Raw genomic sequence first — 15,901 nt, 5'->3', positions numbered from 1 at the left:
ATAAACTATTACTGTATGCCTCTTGATATGATGCACTGAGAGGCACGCATCACTTTTGTGATATTCCTAATAAAAATGTGTATTACTTGATTCTATCAAGATGAACCTTAAATTGAGAGACGTCATACAAAATAGCTGTCCTATACTGCAAAAAACTCACAAAGCAAGGCTAAAAAACTGTTCCAGATTACTGCAAACCAAATGATTAAATATATACAGAGTGATCTTCGACTTTTTTTTATTAGAGTGTAGTTGACACACAATGTTACATTAATTACAGGTGTACAACATAGTGATTTGGCAAGTTTAAACATTTTGCTATGTTCACCAGAAGTGTAACTACCATCCATCACCTCACATTCCTATTTCAATATCAATGACTGTATTTTTTATGCTGTGCCATATTAAAAGTTATATTGAATTTAATCCATGACTGGAGGGAAAAAGTTACTATAAAGGCCATTATTGGGACATATGATGGCATTTGAATGTGGAATACTAAATAATAGAAATTATAAGAGTAATTAAATAATAGTGTTGTTTCGATACAGTTTTCTGATTTTGATAACTGCTCAGTATGTAAGAAAATGCACTTGTTCCTAAGTAAGAGACACTGAGTATTTAGGGTTAAAGAGCATACATATTATCTTTACTTGACTCTTAAATGATTTATTTAGAATATGTGCATATATGTAAATATCTATGGACAGATTAACCAATACAACAAAAAGGATAAAATATAAATAATAGATGAAGCTGGTTCAAGAGTATATGAGAATTTCCTGTAAGCCTCGGTGAAATATTCTGCAAGTTGAAATTAGATCAAATTAAAAATATAAGTAAAGGGTAGCCCGGGGGCTCAGCAGTTTAGCGAAGCCTGCAGCCCTGGCTGTGATCCTGGAGACCCAGGATCGAGTCCCATGTCGGGTTCCCTGCATGGAGCCTGCTTCTCCCTCTGCCTGTGTCTCTGCCTCTCTCTCTCTCTCTGAATAAATAAAATCTTTAAAAAATATATATATATATATAAGTAAAGAACTGTTAAAGACAAAGTTTACAAAAGAGGCAAGATGATGACATGAAACACACAAGCAGCTTCAAGGTGATGGAGATATCTAGTTCTCAGATGTTGTGGTGGTTCACAAGCGTTCATTTTACTGCATCCCATGACTTTCATATGTGTATTCATATTATACAATAAAAACTTGGGTATGAAAAAAATTTAGATGAAACTGCTAGATCTGTAATTTGAAGCTTCATTTTAATGGCTCATTTACCACAGTAAAGAGCCACTCTATTACCACAGTAGCATAAGATACACATAGAGACAAAATGAATAATTAATTTCAAGTTACAGATTATAGAGAAGAGTGACACTTCTGCCCAGATGCAGCAATATTCTAAGGCCTAAAAAAATCACTTCCCAACAGCACAGTTAGGAGGTTTCTAGCCTGGGACACCCCCTTAGGCTCTTGATGACATGGTTTTACATATTCAATTTTGTAATATTGTTTTATTAACTTACATTTTGTTTCCAGTGCCTCAGTTTTGTTTTTAATCAATAAGAGTCATTCGTATTTGATTTTACATTCATAGTTCATTACCATTCTGCTTCATTGAACAGCTCATAATAGTAGTGAAAAAAAGAGACATTCACTCTAACTTGCCTAAATAAACTGATAAAGATCCGTGAAGTTGCTGGCTACTTTATATTACTGCAAATACTAGAGCTATGGCAAGTCGTTATGAACTGGAAACAAACCTGGAATTAATCTACTAATATCAAGATTTGAAGCTGATGATTTTTGAAATTTTGTGGGGAGCTATTTTGGACATTTGCTCTATTGATGGGAAAGGTTTTCAGCAGTGACTGCCTGATAAAATGTCATGGGTGTAGGTGCCTGCCTAATACTTCTTCATAAGAAGTATTCCAAAGTTTGAGATGTACAGTAAGCTTTTCATCAGAATCTTGACTTTATTGATTGATATAATCAAACTAAAATAAGTCATTTTTATTCCTTGCTGCTGAAGTTGTCGGCATTTGAATATAAGAAATATAATAGATATATTGATGGTTGGATACACTTCTAATAAGAATATCTAAATCATGGTAAAAATTATCTTAGAACTAATTTGATTTTAGTGAAGGTTAAAATAAATTTTTCTGAAGATGCTTAACTCTTTTTAAATTGAGAGCTTTCTCTAAGGGTAGTGCTGAAGAAGAAAGACCTACATTCTGTATATAGATATACAAAGCAGTTGAAACCAGTTTTTTTTTTTCCCATTCTGAATCCTATCATAATCAGGTTATTCTAGTTGAATTAGCATAGCTCTTTATTTGGGGCCCTATATAACTAAAAAGCAAGTTGGAAACTTTACTGCCAGTAAGTGACAATTTTCATCTAATGAACATTAAGCAAAATAATGTAACTATATAAAAGTAAAAAATATGTTGAAAGTTTATTTCAAATGTCCCATTAAATATTTCAACGTTAAAAATGTGAGCAATTAACTTAAATAGCATTTTCAGATGATCATTGCAAAGTATCTTGTTCAGCTGCACTAAGATTGCAACTGCCCAAGAGATATATGTACTTTAGTAATTATCCATGGGACAAATCCTCACTGCTTTCCTCCTGCCCTCCTTTTCTGTTACTCTCCCTCCCTCCATCCATCCCCTCCTTTTTCCTTTGTATATGCATATGATGCCCAATATGTACGTGGAATTTGTACACTCGCCTTAATTATATGAATGAATAAAGAAAACATCTTATTTAAATGAGGACATAAAGTTTAGGGAGAAAAATGCACTTCAAAAATTATCAAAACCTTATTTTCAATTGACTCTGCAATTGTTTTTAGGCTGTTATTCTTAGAATAAAATCACCTTTATTTTGCACAAAATTTTATCTCCAGAAAAGGACATATTACCCTTTTCATTGTATTAGCATAAAAAATAGAAAATAAATAGTATTTGAATAAATACATTATATTTACATAAATATGTTACCAAAATATACAATAATATCTGATTATATGGGAAATGTTTACCGTTATTGCTAACTGCAAAATAAAGAAAAATACCAGCCACCCAGATATATGCGAGTGCACGTGTGTGTGTTCAACCAACCTTCTCCACTGGTATGTTAAATACATTAAATTCCTAACATAATATAGTACATAGTAGGGATTTTAAATTTATAGGATAAATTCCAATAGCACAAGTTTCCATCAACGTGAGTGGCAAATAGTGTAGCGTTTGCATAGTAGCCTCATTATGTCTGTAGGAATGCCTGAAAAGTCAGGGAAAGATTCTCAGATGTTCACTTATTATCAGAACTGCTTTTACGTGGTGTAGAATTTCCATGTTCATTACTCTTAATGGCCTTCTCTGTTGATGCTGGTCCTGATGCATAATGGGTTGTCATCATTGCAGGCACCTCCTACCTTTTTATAACTGTACCCATTACAATGACCTGTGGTTACTGCCAGTGCCATTATCATTTATCTCTAAATACCTGAAAAGTTAACTGCTCTTCTTTCTCTTGATGCTTTATTTCCCAGACAGGTTCCCAATTATTATCCCCTAGTACAAAACGCATTTTCCCCCCAAGACACTACTTGCCAAATCATGGATTATCAGACATTAACGTGTGGAATAAATTTTGTGGGTCATCATTAGAAAATTTTAATTGAAATAAAAGGGTATGAAATTGAAAATAATATAATGCATCAGAGCAGGCAAGAGTAAGATTATTTTGTGTAGTTTTTGCATGTTAAAATGTTTTTTTCTTCCAAAGAGAAAAATCAAAACATGGAATAATCGTAATATTAGTAATAATAACAGTTCAGGGTTATAGACCATTTTATATTTATGTTTTTATGTAATCATGACAAACTGATGTGTTAGGACTTTATTAAGGCCATTTTGCCCTTTGAAGAAACAGAAATTAAGACATTTTAAATAATTTGCCCCAGGACACAATTGTAGTTGGTGACAGAGCTGAGACTCAAATCTGTCCCAGACCAATGTTCCTGGGCTCCATCAGCAGCCTCATTTCCACCAAAATCTATGTGACAGTAAAGAATTTTGACAGGTGTTCAGTGACAGAGAACTAGTTGCCCTAAGCACCTGGAAGACTGTTCTCACTTTCCACAAGTCGGCCTAAGTGAGTCCCATTTCTGACCAACACAAGTTCTAATGAATAACATGGATAATGAGTTGGATTGTAACATGTTAGCGATGTCTCTAAATTATGGAATTTTCTTTTTCTTTTACATTTTTCATAATTTTTAATTTTCCTAAAGTTAATATTGTGAACTAAAACATAAATGAAAGAATCACAATACTCAGAGGTGTGTGGTTGTTTTACAAGTCAGAATATGACCACCACAAAGGGAACTGATGTTTAGTATAGCAAGGGAAAACTGAAACCTGCAGAGTGGCAATCATTTTGCTTGGCAAGATCCCTTCCAGCCATGCTAGACTAGTTTCCATCACATTATGAAAAAAAAGTACTTCCTTGAACTAGTGCTGTATAAATTTCAGATCTAGACAGATCCTATAATGATGCTGATTGACATCAGTGTATCAGATAGCTTTGTCACTTCAAGTCATCGTCATGTCAGAAACAGCCTACAACTAGAATGACTGTGCTAAGTGACAAATGACAAAACCTCCTCCTTAGGTTGTGACATGGAAAATATGTAGTTAATAATTTGAGAAACTGTCAGGTACTGCTTTAAATGCAGAAGAGTTTTTGCTTAACTTACTACTCTAAATGGTCAATAGACAGGTTTGTTATTGTTGTTCAAGACCAAATCATATTTTAAATAATTAAAAACATCTACAAAAATAGTTGAATGTTTTGCAATAAACTTATTACTAAAATGTCTAAAACATTCCAAGCATAAATAACAGGGAAAACAAAAAAAAATATAGAAACACCAGTATGGTAGGAATAACCAATAAAAGTAGAAAAATATCAGATATCAGTGATTGTACCAAGAAGAAAACGGAATAAAGTACTGAGGAGGGACAGTAAAAAAGCTTACCAGTTGCATTCAACTCCTGCTTATTCATTCACTATTTCCTATTTTATCTAAATGTGTGTTAACTGCCACTACTTCTATATGCCCTTAATTCTTTATACTACTTTAAAATATAGATGTATGGATACTTCTGCTATTAAAAAAATACCATATATCTATCTAGTTCTTATTAGACACCGCTATAGCCACTTGATAAGCATTAGTATTTTTCTACTTAATAATAGTCCTGAGACTATTTTTCTGAAGTTCAGGGTAAATGTGTGTGTGTGCCAGCATGTGTGTATGTTATAAATGTATATTATATTCAAAGCCAAAAATATCCTTATATGATCAATAACCAAGATATAGAAACAACCTTTATCTGTCAACATAGAAATGGATAAAGAAAATGTGACATATATATATAATATTGATATATATCAAGATTGTTTTAAGGCTGAATAATATTCCATTATATATTGTAACAAAATGGATAGAATTGGAGGCCACTATGCCCAGTGAAATAAACTGGACAAAGAGAGACAAATACTACATGATCTAACTTATATGTGCAATCTAAAATAATCCATTTCTTAGAAGCAGAGGGTAGAATGGTTGTTACCAAGGGCTGGGGATGGGAGAAATGGGAAATACTGAATAAAGGGTACAAAGTTTCAGGTATGCACAATAAAGAGGTTTGAGAGATTTGATTCACAGCATGGCTACCATAGTTAAAATACTGTATTGTACACCTGAAATTTGCTAAGATAGTAGATCTTAGTTGTTCTCATTTTAAAGACAATTATGTGAGTTAATGGATATTTTAATTAGCTTGATTATGGTAAATGTTTCACAATGTGTGTGTGTGTGTGTGTGTGTGTGTGTGTGTTTGCATGTGTGGATCATATCAGGCACCTGGGTAGCTCAGTGGTTGAGCATCTACTTTTGGCTCAGGTCGTGATCCTAGGTCCTGGAATCGAGTTTCACATCAGGATCCCCCCAAGAAGCCTGCTTCTCCCTCTGCCTACGTCTCTGCCTCTCATGAATAAATAAAATCTTAAAAAGAGTCATAGCATACATCTTAAATACATACAACTTTAATCAATTATGCTTCAATAAAGTTGAGGAAAAATAACAACCTCATTAAAGAAAGCAAAATTGTAATTATAACTTTTCAACAAATAATACATCAGACCCAAGTGGTTTCCTGGGAAAATTCTATCAAATATTTAAGAAAGAAAAAAACAAAACAATACTACCTCTTTCTGAAAAAAGAAAAAAGAACACTTCCCAATTCATTGTATGAATCCAGTAATATTTGAATATACAAAGGAGTCAAGACATTACAAGAGAGGTAAACTGCGGATTACTATTCCTCATGAGTATGAACACAAAATAATTGGCCAAATATTAGCAAAATATATATTCAGTAATACACAGAAATGAAACTTAATCATGACCAGTCAGATGTATTCCAGTATTGTATACTGGTTCAACACTTAAAAAGCAACCAATACAATTTATTGTTATCAACAGCCTAAAGAAAAAGCACATGATCATCTCAATAAATGCAGAAGAAGCATTTGACAACTTCAACATTCATTCATGGTGTATCTATGTATTTGACAGACATTCAATAATCATGTGTTGGATGGATAAATTAAATTGCTCATTAAAACCCTAACAATGAGAGGAAAAGCAAACTTTTTCATAAGATAGTTATACAAAGAGGCCAGAAATAAAGCCATGATATGGACTGCAGAGTTATGACACAGAAGCCAAAAAGAGAGAAACTGTTTTTTAAAGAAAGGTGACTAAGAGTAATGAGTTGCCAATATCTTTAATATGAGAACTGAGGAAAATATACTTGAGAATTAGGAAACCCATGGTGATCCGCATAATACAATTTCAATAGAACCTAAAACACAAAATACTGAATCAATAGTGAGAAGCAAGTTACAGGACACTAATTAAAGAGTTTGGGCATAAAAAATGTAAACAATATACTAAATAACTTTAAAGCTGATTAAGTGTTTTATCTTATTGTTCTCATTTTATTCATTCCAAAAGAAAGGTACCTATGCATACTCGAAAGACTGACAGTGCTGTAGACTCTTGAAGAATATGGGAGAGCAAAGACTGATAGTAAAGTAAGCACAGGACATTTGGATAAAGAAGACTTACCTAATCTTCTGTGAGAAGAAAGAAATATGAGTGTATAAAGAGGGGAAAAGGATTAATGCCTGATAGTTTTTCTTAAATCTGTGGAAGAAAACCTACTGAGAGGCAATAGGAAAATAAACATAGAAATAGTTTTCGAAATATTTTACAATTTCCAAATATGTCAGGAAAAAAGTCCTTTGATGATTAAAATTATTTTCAAAGGAGCGAGGTTTCATTTGAAATGACCATGAGTTTGTTTTGGAGTAGACCACCTTAGGAAATTCTATAAAATTTTACTACAAGGCTCAGAGATTTCAGAAAATAATATACAAAAGACAGAACATCTGATCCAAAGTGTTTGTTTTACTAAAGAAAGACTTAAAAACTAGATATCTGTATAGTGTTTTTTCGTTCTATAGCAAGCAATTTAGAAAAAAAATATTTTTGAAAGCTAGTCCTTCAAAAAAGAAAAAAATAATTAATTGTATAAGCATTGGTTTAATACTGACAAAACAGTGTGCGTTTTGAATGACACATTTGTTGGGGAGAGAGAAACTTCACTAGCTAACCCATTATCTCTCTTGTCTGAATAGCCATTCACTGATGAATTAAATAAAATTGATGTTATAGTGAATTAATTTTTGTAGTGCAGATGTTTGTAGTAAAATTTATGTGAATAGTGAATTAAATGGAATCAAGGCTCTATTTTCTAAAACAACAGTATATTTACAGATCTTAAAGTAAACTCAGTTCTTTTGCAATAAAGGTACACAAGGAAAAAATTATATAAACTATGCCTTAGAAAATGACATTCATAACTGAAGAAATGAATGTATAAAAGGACTGTTCCTGTGAGCTGTATATACTCAGAAAGCATTTTGTTTTTATTCAATTTAAAATGAAAAAGAAAGCTCTTGTCTTACCTACTGTGTTGAAACTTATCCTTTGCCTGATTATAGAGGTGATGGATTATTTAATGCCATCCTCACAACTCTGGCACATTCTAGCCTTAGCTTAGCAACATTCGTAATGAGGGATAATTAAGATAATATTGGACTGTGCCTCCAACACGACAACCCACAGCTTTAAGTTATCTTACTTAATCAATGCACCAGCAAGGGAGCAGAGGCTGTATAATGTCACCTAACTGATTCAGAAATTTTCATGCAGTTGTGATAAATCATCTTTCTCTTTCTAAAACATTACCTTGTTAGCTAGCGGCTAAAATGGTCCCAATGTTAATGTCTTATGCTCAATTCTGTAGCTTTCTGGGGGAATTCATTTCATTGACTTCAGTTATGATTGAGCAAAGGACTATTGATTCAGACCCCAAAGGCTTAAGGTAATAACTTTACACAGACCTTCTAACTAATTTCATTGTCCCGATTCATTACAATTCACTCAACCTTTGTAATAAAGACTTACTCATAGAATACAATGGACATGGTTTTCATGCTGGCCAGTATTCAAAGCTATAGATCTAGATCAATGTGGTTTTACACTTCCCTTCGAGGTCTCTATATCGGTGTAAATTCTGCATCAAATCAATTACACACCCTTATGGAGAGTTTCGACAATCCATCTCAACTATTGGCAGTCCGTATCTTAGATGGGTAAGACATAGATTTTGGTCTGTTTTTATGTAGAACTATATGCTGATTAGATAAAACAACCTCAATCAGAAATGTTTAGATATAAATCTAGAAATGATATAAAACTAAAACAAATTCGGAAGAAATTTATTCTTCAAGGCCTTTTAGATGAAACAAAATAAAATGCAAATGAAAACAAGATATGGCCTTACCCCCATTTTTTTTGTTCTGGTTAAGTCTCAGTCCCATAGACTAACTTAATGCTTGAAAATGTCCCATTTCAAAAAAGAAAAAGAAAATGTCCCATCTCAGCCATTAGAATGTTGCTCAAAAAAGAAATCCCAATTTTATTATTATTATCAGCATCTGATAACTCTTTAAAACTTTATTATGCTAAAGTAATAAATAAAACCCAAGCTCCAGTGGCTAACACAACGCAGGTGTATTTCTTGCTTTTGCTTCCTGCCCATGGAGGCCTGCTTAGTAGCCTACTTCCAATTTTGTTTCTCTAAGAAAACAATACAATTAGATTACTTAAAATAATTTAAGACACTTGTACATGATACTTTTGTTTTTCAATCTTCCAATTAAACTTTCCTTCTTCTTAAAAACTTTCCCTTGTTTTCTTCTTCCAGGCTATAACCATTTCCTTAAAATACATGCAGGTTGTGAATAAAATGAAATGGACCTACTTACCACTCATCTGCCATTAATTTCCTGCCACTGGAGAGTGGCCATTTATAAAGCTACAATTTTCTAAATAATCAGCACTATTCTTCCTGGAGTTGCCAAAAGCAGTCTTTGAATTCAAAGACCATCTAGCAAAATCTTGCTTAGCTGTGAAAATAAGCCTGAGGATGCTCCACCAAGCATATAGCCAACTAGCTAAATCATTTACTATAATCCACAACAAAGAAGCTTTTAAAGAGAAAAGCAACTGAGTTGGAAACTTTTCCTTATGAGCAACAGTAGCAGCAAGGGAAGGGCAAATAAATGAAAGAAGTATGCACACTAGTTCATAGAACCAAAGCAGTGAAGACATTGTGATGTGTTACAATGTACTAGTAATGCTCAGTTTGAAAAGATGTATATTGGAATATTGCCTAAAAATACTATTATTATCCAAAAGCTACTTGTGTGCTACTTCACTAGCAATAAAAAATTATTGATATCATTGAAAATGACAGCACACATAGTAACTTATGCACTGAAATGCCTAAGCATGAAGCTTTCTCACTTGAGCAAGCTTACCATAAAATTGATAAAAACTGATTTTTCATAGTTGACAGACTATTTTAAAGAAAGAAAAGTATACTTCCATTTTCAATAAGTTTTGCATGTAAAAATCATGATACACATAGGAAGTAATACCTATCATGTGGTCAGTGAGATAAACCTTACTGTAATACATACATATATACACAAGTTTTTAGTTACCTGTGCCACCCTTCCAGCATTATCTGTGAATAAAAAGCAGAAAGTATGACAAAAAAATAACAAATGATCATTAAAAGTGATAGATTTTCTTTTGGGGTGGCAGTATAAAGCAGTGACTGGGGCACCTGAGTGGCTCAGTGGTTGAGCAGACGCCTTTGGGTCAGGTCATGATCCTGGGGTCCTGGGATCGAGTCCCACATCAGGTTCCCCATGGTGAACCTGCTTCTTCCTCTGCCTCTCTCTCATTCTATGTCTCTCATGAATAAATAAGTAAAATCTTTCAAAAAAAAAAAAAAAAAAAGAAAAACTGCGACTAAGATTTAGGATCAGAAAGGTTGTGTTTGAAATCACAGGTTTTCTACTAACTAGGGGCTATTTCATGTAAGTTACTCCACCTCTTCAAGCCTCAGTGGCTGCATATGATAATAAGGTATTAATATCTTGTTCATTATGTGTGAACATTTAGTAAAATACTATAAATTTAAAGCCAGCACACTGCTTGATGAGAAGTCAGTGATATGTATAATAGAATAGTATGACAGAAAGGTTACTCAACTGGAAGTCACTAAACGCTGGTTTATCACAAGTAGAACATTAACTCAATGTCTTGGCTTTTTCACTTATTTCCAAGTCTTCCATGTTCCATATATATAAACTATGAGAAAAGAGAGAGGGTGAATAAAAACTTTCTTTTTCTTTCTTTCTTTCTTTCTTTCTTTCTTTCTTTCTTTCTTTCTCTTTCTTTCTTCTTTTCTTTTCTTTCTTTCTTCTTTCTTTCTTTCTTTCTTTCTTTCTTTCTTTCTTTCTTTTTCTTCTCTTTCTTTCTTTCACTCTTTTACGGAGCACTTCTTATAGGCTAAGCAGAGGGCACAATGGATACAAAGATGAATAAGGCAAAGACAGACTCTTTCTCCAGACATCAACTGTCTAGTGGGGAGTCAGAGAAGTGAACAGAACAAATGTCATACAGCAGGGTAACCTTCACAGAATGCAGCTGGTACATAGAGAAGAGATGAACTAAAAGCACCAGGAAAAGTCAGAGTTTGCTTGATCTATGTGGACTGATCATGAGAAGAATTTTTTAATATAGTTTAAGAAGAGAAAAGTTGAATGACTTTTGAGAAGAAAAAATAAACACAAAGCCAAGGATGAGTGAATGACTCTGCTGAAGTAGCAGGGCAATAATGAGTTCAGTGCTATAAACGCTGAAGTGAACAAGTTCAATCTGGTTGAAGATCTTAACTGAGGAGGCAACGTGGGAAGTTTTTATCACAATTTCTGGATATGAAGTTAAAGTTGAAGTTTGGATAACTGAATAGAATGGTTTAATGCCTAATAAAATCACTGCTAAAGACTTAAGTGAGCAAAGGGGAAGGGATTGCAGTGGGTGACAGTGTTCTCCACCTTGTCAATCCTTTGGAAGGACTCATCAAATATTGACTCAATAACACAAAAATGGTCCTTTGTTAAATGGAAGAGAAACTACTCAGACAGGCACAAAGCAAGGAGGCTAAATTTATCTACCTTACCATCCACTGGGCAGATGAGCAGCGTTAAACTTCTAGGTTACAGTGCATATGTAGAAGAAGGGGAAATAAGAAAGAGAGGGTCATCCTGTAAGTGCTGACATGGTTATTGGTAACTGGGGCAAGCCTGTGAACCCCAAGAAAAATTATAAAGTCACAGCTCTATTCTTTGAAATTCTAATTCTAGAATTTCTTTTAGACCACTAAAACTTTATCTCTTCCTCAATCATGAACTAAAATAATTTATCTCAAAAATAATGTATTTAAGATAAGAGGTAGGCCAAGTGTTTGTATTATTAAGCTTCCCATTGTGTTAGGAATTTATAAGGTTTGACTTTATAAATCTGTTCTGAATAAGCTCTTGTTTAAAGTCCAGCTTGTCACTTTTTCCTTATTCACTTTATCAGCTACAAATCACATTCAAGGCATAGAATCTCCCCATAGTCTGAGATCCTAATTACCACTCATTCTCTCATCCAAGTGAACATGATTGTGATGCTTAGCAATCTTAGTAATTATCATGCAAGAGGGAAGGTGAATTATTCTGAGATGGTCCTTAGAAAGGATGAAAATCTGTAGTACATTTGTCTTATGACATTCCAAGAATTTTAAGATATCAGAACTATTTTTTTCGAACCTTGGGGGAAGGAAGGTTGTGATTTTGAAACACAAGAAATTATCTCTTCTTTAAGGCATACGATAGTGCATCATGGTGACTAAACAAATCACTGGAAAACTATAAAATCCCACACTTTAAATACTGCATGTCATATGAGAACACAGGCGGTAATTTCTCTTCTCTGACATCAGCTGTAGCAACATTTTTCTAGATAAGTCTCCTGAGGCAAGGGAAATAAAAACAAAAATAAAGTATTGGGCCTACATCAAAATAAAAAGCTCCTGCACAGCAAAGGAAACAATCAGCAAAACTAAAAGGCAACCTACAGAATGGAAGAAGATATTTGCAAATAACAAATCTGATAGTATCCAAAATATAAAAAGAACTCTCTCTCTCTCTCTCTCTGTGACTATCATAAATAAATTAAAAAAAAAAAAAAGGGATCCCTGGGTGGCGCAGCGGTTTGGCGCCTGCCTTTGGCCCAGGGCGCGATCCTGGAGACACGGGATCAAATCCCACGTCGGGCTCCCGATGCATGGAGCCTGCTTCTCCCTCTGCCTGTGTCTCTGCCTCTCTCTCTCTCTCTCTCTCTCTCTCTCTCTCTGACTATCATAAATAAATTTAAAAAAAAGAACTAATATAACTCAACACCAACACTCCCCCACACACACAAAAAAAAAAATTAAAAATGGGCAGAAGACATGAACAGACATTTTGCCAAAGAAGACATCCAGATGGCCAACAGACACATGAAAACATGCTCAACATTAGTAATCATCAGGGAAATGTAAATCAAAACTGCAATAAGATACCACCTCACACCTGTCAGAATGCTAAGATCAAAAACATAGGAAACAATAAACATTGGTGAGGATGTAGAGAAAAAGGAACCCTCATGAACTGTTGATGGGAATGCAAACTGGTCCAGCCACTCTGAAAAACAGTATGGAGTTTCCTCAAAAAATTAACAATGAATTTGCTATATGAAACAGTAATTCTACTACTGGGAATTTACCTAAAGAATATGAAAACACTGATTCAAAAAGATATATGCAGGGATCCCTGGGTGGCGCAGTGGTTTGGCATCTGCCTTTGGCCCAGGGCGCGATCCTGGAGACCCGGGATCGAATCCCACGTCGGGCTCCCGGTGCATGGAGCCTGCTTCTCCCTCTGCCTGTGTCTCTGCCTCTCCTCTCTCTCTCTCTGTGTGTTGTCTGTGTGTGTGTGTGACTATCATAAATAAATTTAAAAAAAATAAAAAAAGATATATGCATCCATATGTTTACTGTAGCATTACTGCAATAGCTAAGAGATTGAAGCAATCCATGTGTCCACTGACAGATGAATTGGTAAAGAAGAAATGATACACATATACCATGTTTGCGTGTGTGTATGTAATGGAATATTAGCCATAAAAAGTAATGAAATCTTGCCATTTGCAATGACATGAATGGAGTTAGAGACTATTATGCTAAGTAAAACAAGAATAAGTTAATCAGAGAAGGACAAATACCATATGATTTAATTTATATGTGGAATTTAAAAAACAAAAGAAACAAACATAGGAAAGAGAGAGAGAGAGAGAGAGAGAGAGAGAGAGAAACCAAGAAATAGACTCCTAATGATAAAGAGCAAACTTTACGGTTAGCAGAGGTGAGTTAGGTGGGCAAATAGGTGAAATAGGTGATGGGGATTAAGGAGTGTACTTTTTTGTGATGAGCACTGGGTGATGTATGGATTGTTGAATCATTATATTGTACACCTGAAACTAATATAACATGTTGTGTTGACTATACTTAAATTAAAATACAATACAATAAAAACAACTTTAAAAACACATTTTTCAAATTCTCTCATATAGAGTCTATAGTAACAGGTGGAGAATGTATTTTTTGGGAGGCAAAATTGTTATTTTCAAAGCAAAGATATATTAATGTATATTAGGAATTGTTTGACTTAATCTCCAATATTAACACATAGGAAAAAGGTGGGATGAAAGCAAGAGGGACTATAAAAATAAAATTTTAAAAAGGAAAGTACATAGATCAGTTACCATAGTCTAGTGTATATATTTTCGTGACTTACAGATGGAGGGAAATAACGTACTATATATTCCTATTTTTCAATTAAGTAACATAATATTATGAAATTTTTGTTTATATGTGGGTAGATAATATGTGTATGATGCCAGAATCTGAATTGGGGTGATGAAGACATAGGTTTTTAACCACAGTTCTGTGTTACCCATGACTTCCCATCTCATATTTTATTCTATCTCATTCAAAAACGTGGGAACATCCAACCATTCTATCTTTAACACGTGACAATGAAAATGACATAAGTAAATTATCTGCCAGCAAAACAAAGATTTTAGGATCCTATAAAAAAGATAGCACTGCAAAATATCAAAATATATAAAAATTGACTTTCAGATGATAGAAAAGAAATGTTAAGAGTTGGCTTTAGAATTAGAAGTAGCTCAGAAAGATTTTATCTGTTTTTTTTTTAATCTGTTGCCATATATTTGAGAATGAGTGACATGAAAGGACTCCTCTCCAAAACAATGACCTATTTCCTTAGTTCTCTATGTCTATACATCCTGAATGACTTACACAAAGAAAGGTTGTTGGTTTTTTTTTTTCTTATTTTTTTTCTCGGTTTAACCACGGTTGTAACTTTTTATTTTCCATTTCTAGGACATTGTTAACTAAGTTCAGATACCCAGACTGGCCTAAGAAATTTCCCAAGGGAGAAATTTAGAAGTAGCAGCAACCTGAGAGAGTGTCAAGTCCCACCGCTCATTTATGTGAGCAAACTTCTGGCTCCAACACACAACAAATGTAAAGCAAATGAGTAAATATACACAGAAATGAAATAGCCACACCAAGCAAAGCATAGCCTCTTGCCCCCAATTTCATGGGAAAAAGCTCCCCCTGATTTCATTTGGTAGCTTGGTTGTAATGCCATGGTGCTGCTGTGCATGGTTACCTGCTGCTTGTAAATTGCTCTCTGCCTCCTGACTGTGGATGCCACAGTGAGATGGTGCATGCTAGCTGATATTTGCTGTTTTAGATTTTTGCTCAACTGAGTATTCCTGTAATGGAGCACTTTTGCTATGGGAGAAAAATACATTTTCAGTGTGTACTTTCCACTTTTTAACAGAATTCCCAGCACATGGTAAAATATGTAATATAAAGAGATATCATGTAAAAAAAAAGCATCGATACCCTCCAATTCAGAGAATTTTCTGAACCGCACATTTCAATATTATCTATCAGTTAAAATCATTTGGAAATATTAATCAACCTGGTTTACTGGCCACGGGAAGATGGCAGGTTGTCTGGGTGAATTAGTGATAGAGTTTGAGGAACTGTAAAGGTATGTTTGTAAAATGTTATTGAATGGATTTGAGATAGATTTTTCCTTGATTCACCACCAGACCACCACTGAAATTACCAGTGATTGGCAAAATGAGGAATTACCCCTACAATGTAGGCAAGAATAATGTTCAAAGGTCAGAAACTGATACCTTTTTT

The sequence above is a fragment of the Nyctereutes procyonoides genome, unplaced genomic scaffold (genome assembly GCF_905146905.1).
Source record: "Nyctereutes procyonoides isolate TBG_1078 unplaced genomic scaffold, NYPRO_anot_genome, whole genome shotgun sequence".
NCBI classification, from domain to species: domain Eukaryota; kingdom Metazoa; phylum Chordata; class Mammalia; order Carnivora; family Canidae; genus Nyctereutes; species Nyctereutes procyonoides.
Note: the sequence above shows the minus strand (reverse complement) of the source record.